The sequence below is a fragment of the Giraffa tippelskirchi genome, chromosome 13, assembly GCF_054371585.1.
Source record: "Giraffa tippelskirchi isolate mGirTip1 chromosome 13, T2T-mGirTip1v1.2.pri, whole genome shotgun sequence".
NCBI lineage: Eukaryota > Metazoa > Chordata > Mammalia > Artiodactyla > Giraffidae > Giraffa > Giraffa tippelskirchi.
This window is the reverse complement of record NC_137287.1, coordinates 101,648,430-101,655,498: the sequence shown is the minus strand read 5'-3', so window position 1 is coordinate 101,655,498 and position 7,069 is coordinate 101,648,430. Positions and strand designations below refer to the sequence as shown.

Genomic DNA, 7,069 nt, shown 5'->3' with positions numbered 1-7,069 from the left:
TATTAGTCCCATTGTCAGCAGCCTTTTTTTCTTTTAGGTTTGTAAAAAAATCAAGCCTCCTCAGTACTTGTCACTTCATCCATCTGGTTGAGAACTTCCCAAGGAAAAGGCCTAGGGGGTGGGGGGCTTCAGGACAATCCTGAGTGTCTGGGGAGGGGGTGGATGTCAGGGCTCCCTGAGTTCTATGAGTTGTTCCAGCAAGTTGTCAAACCCAAGGTGGAGGTCATGGAAGCCTTGATTTATAGCCAGTTGGTCAGAAGCACAGGTGACAACCTGGGTCTTGTAATTTGGCATCTCAAGTAGAGTCAATCTTTTTTTTTAACTTTTTATTTTATATTGGAGTATAGGGGATTAACAATGTGATAGTTTCAGGTGGACAGCAAAGGGCCTCAGCCATATGTATATATGTATCCATTCTCCCCCAATTCCCCTCCTGTCCAGGCTGCCACATAACATTGAACAGAGTTCCTGGGCTATACAGTAGGTTCTTGCTGGTTATCCATTTTAAGTATGGCAGTGTGTACATGTCGATCCCAAGCTCTGAAGTGGGGTCAGTCTTGTGAGACTGAACCCTGAAGGTGCGGAATCTGATACCAACTGTCTCAGAACTGAGTTGAATTCCAGGACACCCAGTTGGCATCGGAGAATTGGCTGATGTGGGGGGGAAATACCTACACTTCTGGACACAGGTGGTCTTCCCTGGTGGCTCAGTGGTAAAGAATCCGCATGCCAAGCAGGAGACTCGGTTTCAATCCCTGGGTTGGGAAGATCCCCTGGAAGAGGAAATGGCAACCCACTCCAGTATCCTTGCCTGGGAAATTTCATGGACAGAGGAGCCTGGTGGGCTACAGTCCATGGGGTCGCAGAAGAGTTGGACATGACTTAGAAACTAAATTACAACAACAACTGGACACAGAAGTGAGTCATAGAAGAGAAACGAGATCTTTTTTTTTTTTCTCTCAGACCATCCAGGACTACTGAAGCTTCCAGAAACTAGGCACAGGGCCCAGCAGTCTTGTTCTCACAAGCCAAACAGGTGACTCTGACACAAATTCAGATTTGAGACCATTGCCTGCTTCCCTCAGGAAGTTCCTGAAGGGTCTAACCCTCCTCTAGTTGGCCTAGCATCCACGACTCCCTCAGGGCAGAATCATCGCATCCAGGCTCACAGCACCAACCTCAAAGAACCCCAGGGCTCACCTCCAGAGCTCTAAATAATATGTGAGTACCATTATTCCTGACTGAGACAGCATATATTAGCTCCCCACCAACAGATCTTGGGCCATAACTTCCGCTCTCCATCTCAATTTTCAATATTTATAGCTCCATTTTTTCATCCCTCTGGGGGACTCTTTGGGCTTTCCTGGTGGCTCAGATGGTAAAGAATCCGCCCGCAATATGGGAGGCCTGGGTTCCATCCCTGGGTTGGGAAGATCACCTAGAGGAGGGCATGGCAACCCACCCCAGTATTCTTGCCTGGAGAATCCCCATGGACAGAGGAACCTGGTGGGCTACCGTCCATGGGGTCACAAAGAGTTGGACATAACTGAGCAACTAAGTATGCACTGGGACTCTTTAAAATCTTAAATGGTGTGCTCAGACCTCTATGTCTTAGTCCATCCACTTCCTGCAGGAACCTGGACCCCCCTGCTTTGTAAGGTGCTCCTTAGCTCCTATCCTTTCCCCTCCCCATCTCCTCCCTCCAATCTACTCCTCAGCTTCTGCCCAACACTCCTTTACTTGTTGTGTTTCTAGACAAATCTTATTTACAGTTCCTTCTGAACTCATAAGCTAAGTCTAAATATTGAAAACTGGACTTCCCTGGCGGTCCAGTTGTTGAGAATCCATCTGCCAATGCAGGGGACACCAGTTCAAGCCCTGGTCAGGGAAGATCCCACATGCCAAGGGGCAACTAAGCTCATGCAGCACAAGTATTGAGCCTGCATGCTCTAGAGCCCATGCTTCACAACAAGAGAAGCCACTGAAATGAGAAGTCTCAGCACAACTAGGGAACAGTCCCCGCTTGCCACAACTAGAGAAAGCCCAAGCGCAGCAACAAAGACCCAGAGCAGCCAAAAATAAGTAAATAAAACTTTAAATATTGAAAACCAATAAATAGACTTTACATATTACTATGAGATTATATGTCTAAAGAGCATGGTACAGTGTTTACCACAGAGTAAGCCCTCCAGCCATAGTAGTTATCATTTTTATGACAATATGATTCACGTCAGTAGCCAGCCTCCAAAGGGGTCCCCAGTGAGTCTCACCTCCTGGTTTAATCGCCTCCTGCACTGAATAGGGCTGGCCTGTTTGACAAATGGGATGCTACAGAAGTGATAGCGTGGGGGACTTCCCTGGTGGTCCAGTGGTTAAGAGTCCGTCTTGCAGTGCAGGGAATGAGGGTTTGGTCCCTGGTTGTGGAACTAAGATCTTACATGTTGTGGAGCAGCTAAACTTGTGTGCTGCAACTGGAGAGCCTGTGTGCTGCAACTAGGACCCAATGAAGTCAAATAAATGAATATATTTTTTAAAAAAACAGACTGTGTGTGATTTCCAAAGCCAGGCTGCAAAGAGTATCGTAACATCTGCCTTGTTCTCCCAGGATTTCTTGGGCTGGGGAAAGCCAGCCATCATGTTGGGAGGACACTCAAGCTGCTCTGTGGAGAAGCCCCGTGGAGAGGAACTGCCGGCTACACACAACTGGCCTGCTGTGTGAGTGAGTTACTTCGGAAGTGGATCATCCAGTCCCAGTCAAATCTTCACATCCTGATAGCCCTGGCCCATATGTTGACAGCAACCTCATGCAAAATTTTAAGCCAGAACCACCCATTTATGAATTCCTAATCCACAGAAACTGTAAATGATAATAAGAGTTTATTATTGTTTTAAGCCACTAGGTGTGGGGGTCATTTGTTATGCAGTAACAGATGATTACTAAACTCTACAATGGTAGTCAGCCATTGTACTGAAGGACCATATTTCATAGTATATGACTAGTCCCAAAGGGCACTATCCTAACTCAGATAAAAGACTGGTCTCTCTCAACCAGAGGTCATTCTTGTAGCCTGTGCTAAGACATGGTTTTCATTATCTACAAAATTCTTTCTTGATTCTAGTAGCAAAAATCAAAACCAGTTCTCTATTCTAAGCTACAGGTCAGCATCTCACTGAGGGCCTTCAGCTTTGACATTTTAACAAAGAAGAAGGCTGTCCAGAGCTCAGCCTTGCACCATACTCTAATCCTCCCTCCCATCTCTAATACACTGCAGAAAATCACCTAAGCAGCTTGCTAAACTATAGATCCCTGGATCTCATCCCCAGGAACTCTGAATTAGTGGCTTTATTCTGGAGCCAGGAATCTGCTTTATAAAGAAGCCATCCCCAGGTAATCCTGATGAAGGTAGTCCTGCATCTACACTCTGAAAAGAGATGCTCTAAAGTCTGGTGCCTCCTCCCCTGACCCCCACTACCCCGATACATTAGCTGAGTGATCAGTTTATGGGATGGGAATAACATTGAAAGCATTTGCCAGCATTGAGTCAGACCTTCTCCAAGTCTGAAGTTGGGGGACGGCAAGCTGAGCTTCATTGTGTAAAACATATACAATCACAATCCTTTCTCTGTCTCACAAAAAAATCTGCCAGTAAACACTAGAGAGAAAAATCCCCCTGAAAGAATCAGTGGCCATTCCTACTTCCCACAGGATTTTTATTTTCCTTCCCCGTTTTGCAAATCTAAAAGAACTACATCTGTTTCACTCTATCAGGTGTTCAGGACCAAGACTGCTTTTCAACGGCTCCTTAGAGTCTCATGGATTTCCATGTAGGCAAAACGACTCAGGAACCTTGAGAATCTGACGTGTGAAAGAAGAGTGTTTCTTTCCTGCTGCCTCGCTTACCTTTCTCAGAGATGGTGATTCAAAATAGTCGTTTCCTAATCCTGGTCAATAGCCATTGATTATTCAGCACTGTAGTTATTAGAGAAGCTTGATGTGCAGAAGCTAGAGCTCAGCTGGTAGCCAGGTTCACCACACAGCGTAATGAGATGAGGACTTGTGGACACCGAAGCATAAAGATTCTATTTTTAAACTAGGCCAGAGATGATCTTGAACAAAGAAACCCATAGATACAACAGCTGAAAGTTCATACTCCAAGAGGCAAGCCCACAGAGATGCAGGTCCTTTGAGAGTTGTTGAAATAAATCATTCTCTACATTCACCTTCAATCAGTATCTATAAATTCACTAAGATTTACATGTGCCAAGGTTGCTTCAAACAGCAAAACAAGATTTGTTTCTATTCCATGGTCTTTATTGCATTGTGTGCAAACTAGTGATTCCTGGGGCCCCATTTGGAGCTCAGAAATATTTGGCCACACCTACAGAGGTTCTTTGTTGGTTTATTTGAATACACTGTCAACATTTTCAGTTCAGTCACTCAGCTGTGTCTGACTCTTTGTGACCCCATGGACCGCAACACGCCAGGCTTCCCTGTCCATTACCAACTCCTGGAGATGCTCAAACTCATGTCACCAAGTCGGTGATGACATCCTACCATCTCATCTTCTGTCGTCCCCTTCTCCTCCTGCCTTCAATTTTTTCCCAACATCAGGGTCTTTTCCAATGAGCCAGTTCTTCGCATCAGGTGGCCAAAGTAATGGAGTTTCAGCTTCAGCATCAGTCCTTCCAATGAACATTCAGGACTGATTTCCTTTAGGATTGACTGGTTGGATCTCCTTGCAATCTAAGGGACTCTTAAGAGTCTTCTCCAATACTGTAATTCAAAAGCATCAGTTATTCGGTGCTCAGATTTCTTTATAGTCCAACTCTCACATCCATACATGACTAATGGAAAAACTATAGCTTTAACTAGACGGACCTTTGTCGGCAAAATAATGTCTCTGCTTTTTAATATACTATCCAGGTTTAATATCTAGGTTGGTCATACCTTTTCTTCCAAGGAGCAAGCGTCTTTTGATTTCATGGCTGTAGTCACCATCTGCAGTGATTTTGGAGCCAAAGAAAATAAAGTCTGTCACTGTTTCTAACGTCTCCCCTTCTATTTGCCATGAAGTGATGGGACCAGATGCCATAATCTTAGCATTTTGAATGTTGAGTTTTAAGCCAACTTTTCACTCTCCTCTTTCACTTTCAACAAGAGGCTCTTTAGTTCTTCTTTGCTTTCTGCCATAAGACTGGTGTCATCTGCGTATCTGAGGTTACTGATATTTCTCCCAGCAATCTTGATTCCAGCTTGTGCTTCATCCAGCCCAGCGTTTCTCATGATGTACTCTGCATATAAGTTAAATAAGCAGGGTGACAATATATAGCCTTGACATACTCCTTTCCCAATTTGAAACCAGTCCACTGTTCCATGTCCAGTTCTAACTGTTGCTTCTTGACCTGCATACAGATTTCTCAGGAGGCAAGTAAGGTGCTCTGGTATTCCCATCTCTTGAAGAATTTCCCACAGTTTGTTGTGATCCACACAGTCAGAGACTTTGGCATAGTCAATAAAGCAGAAGCAGATGTTTCTCTGGAACTCTCTCGCTTTTTCAATGATCCAACAGATGTTGGCAATTTGATCTCTGGTTCCTCTGCCTTTCTAAATCCCACTTGAACATCTGGAAGTTCACAGTTCATGTCCTGTTGAAGCCTGGCTTGGAGAATTTTGAGCATTACTTTGCTAGTGTGTGAGATGAGGGCAACTGTGCAGTAGTTTGAACATTCTTTGGTATTGCCTTTCTTTGGGATTGGAATGAAAACTGACCTTTTCCAGTCCTGTGACCACTGCTGAGTTGTCCAAATTTGCTGGCATACTGAGTGCAGCACTTTCACAGCATCATCTTTTAGGACTTGAAAAAGTCAATATTTTAAGTCAGGAGATTTCACACTCTTTCAATGCAGATGGCAAGCCTTGGTCAGTTAGCATTTTCTGCATAATACCATTGATGGTCCTATGATTCTGGGGTTCAGAAACTTGGGCTGGGCTCAGCCAGGTGGCGCTCCTGGTCTGGGATGTCTTGGCTGATCTCTGTCCAGGCTTGTTCATGTGTTTGTGGTCAGCTGTCGGATCAGAGCGGGGCTGGCTGGTGGAGCGCGGCCTCAACTGGGACAACAGACTCTGTTCCATCAGGTATCCTCCCCTAGGAGGCTATCCTGGGCTTGTTCACAAGGTGACCATGGGCTCTAAGAGCAAGAACAGGGTGTGCAAGACTTCTTGAAGCCTGGGCTCAAAACTTACACACGCCATTACTTCTGCTTCATTCTACTGGCCAAAGCAATTTCACAGACTGGCCCAGATTCAAGGGATAGAAAAAGATTCCATCTCTGGATAGGAGGGGAAGAATTTGTGGCCAATTTTGCAAATTTACAAACAGCTTATCTTTAAAAAAGTCAATAGGACTTCCCTGGTAGTCTAGTGGTTAAGAATCCATCTGCCAATGCAGGGGACGTGGATTTTATCCCCAGACAGGGAATGAAGATCTCACATGCCACAGAGCAACTAAGTCCATGCACCACAACTACTGAGCCTGTGCTCTAGAACCCGGGAGCTGCAACTACTGAGCCCACATGCCACAACTACTGAAAGCTTTGGGGCAACTAAGCCCTTGTGCCCTCGAGCCCGAGCTCTGCAACTAGAGAAGCCATTGTTGTGATAAGCCCAAACACCACAATGGAGAGTAGCCCCCTCTTGCTGCCACCAGAGGAAGTTTGCACACAACAATGGAGACCCAGCGAGCCATAAATAAATAAATGAAAATTAATTAATTTAAAAAAGACATCAACAGATGTGAACACACTGTTTTAGAGCCTAGAGGAAGCTTCTCCCTAGGAGGGCGACGTCAGCACCCCTCTGCACAAGCTGTGCCCTTGGGATTCATTTATACGATCACCTGGCCCTGAGGACCTGGCAGGGTTTGCCATTCCTGATCCTAGAATAAGTTCCGAGCCGGTGTATCACAAAGACCCATCCCAGCTATGACTACTATCTCTGTCAGGAATCACTGGAATTATATACCAAACCCTGGGGTCACTTTTCACTTCTCAGGAACATCTCCTTTCTGTC

The 7,069-nt window shown here is 45.3% G+C and overlaps 1 long non-coding RNA gene across 1 annotated transcript; it reads left to right on the top strand.

Moving 5' to 3' along the window:
• Positions 1-604: 604 nt before the first annotated feature.
• Positions 605-6,757, top strand: LOC145533368 (uncharacterized). Its single transcript, XR_014074020.1, has 2 exons — positions 605-1,221; positions 2,606-6,757. It is a non-coding gene; the product is annotated as an uncharacterized LOC145533368 (long non-coding RNA).
• The last annotated feature ends 312 nt before the right edge of the window (positions 6,758-7,069 follow it).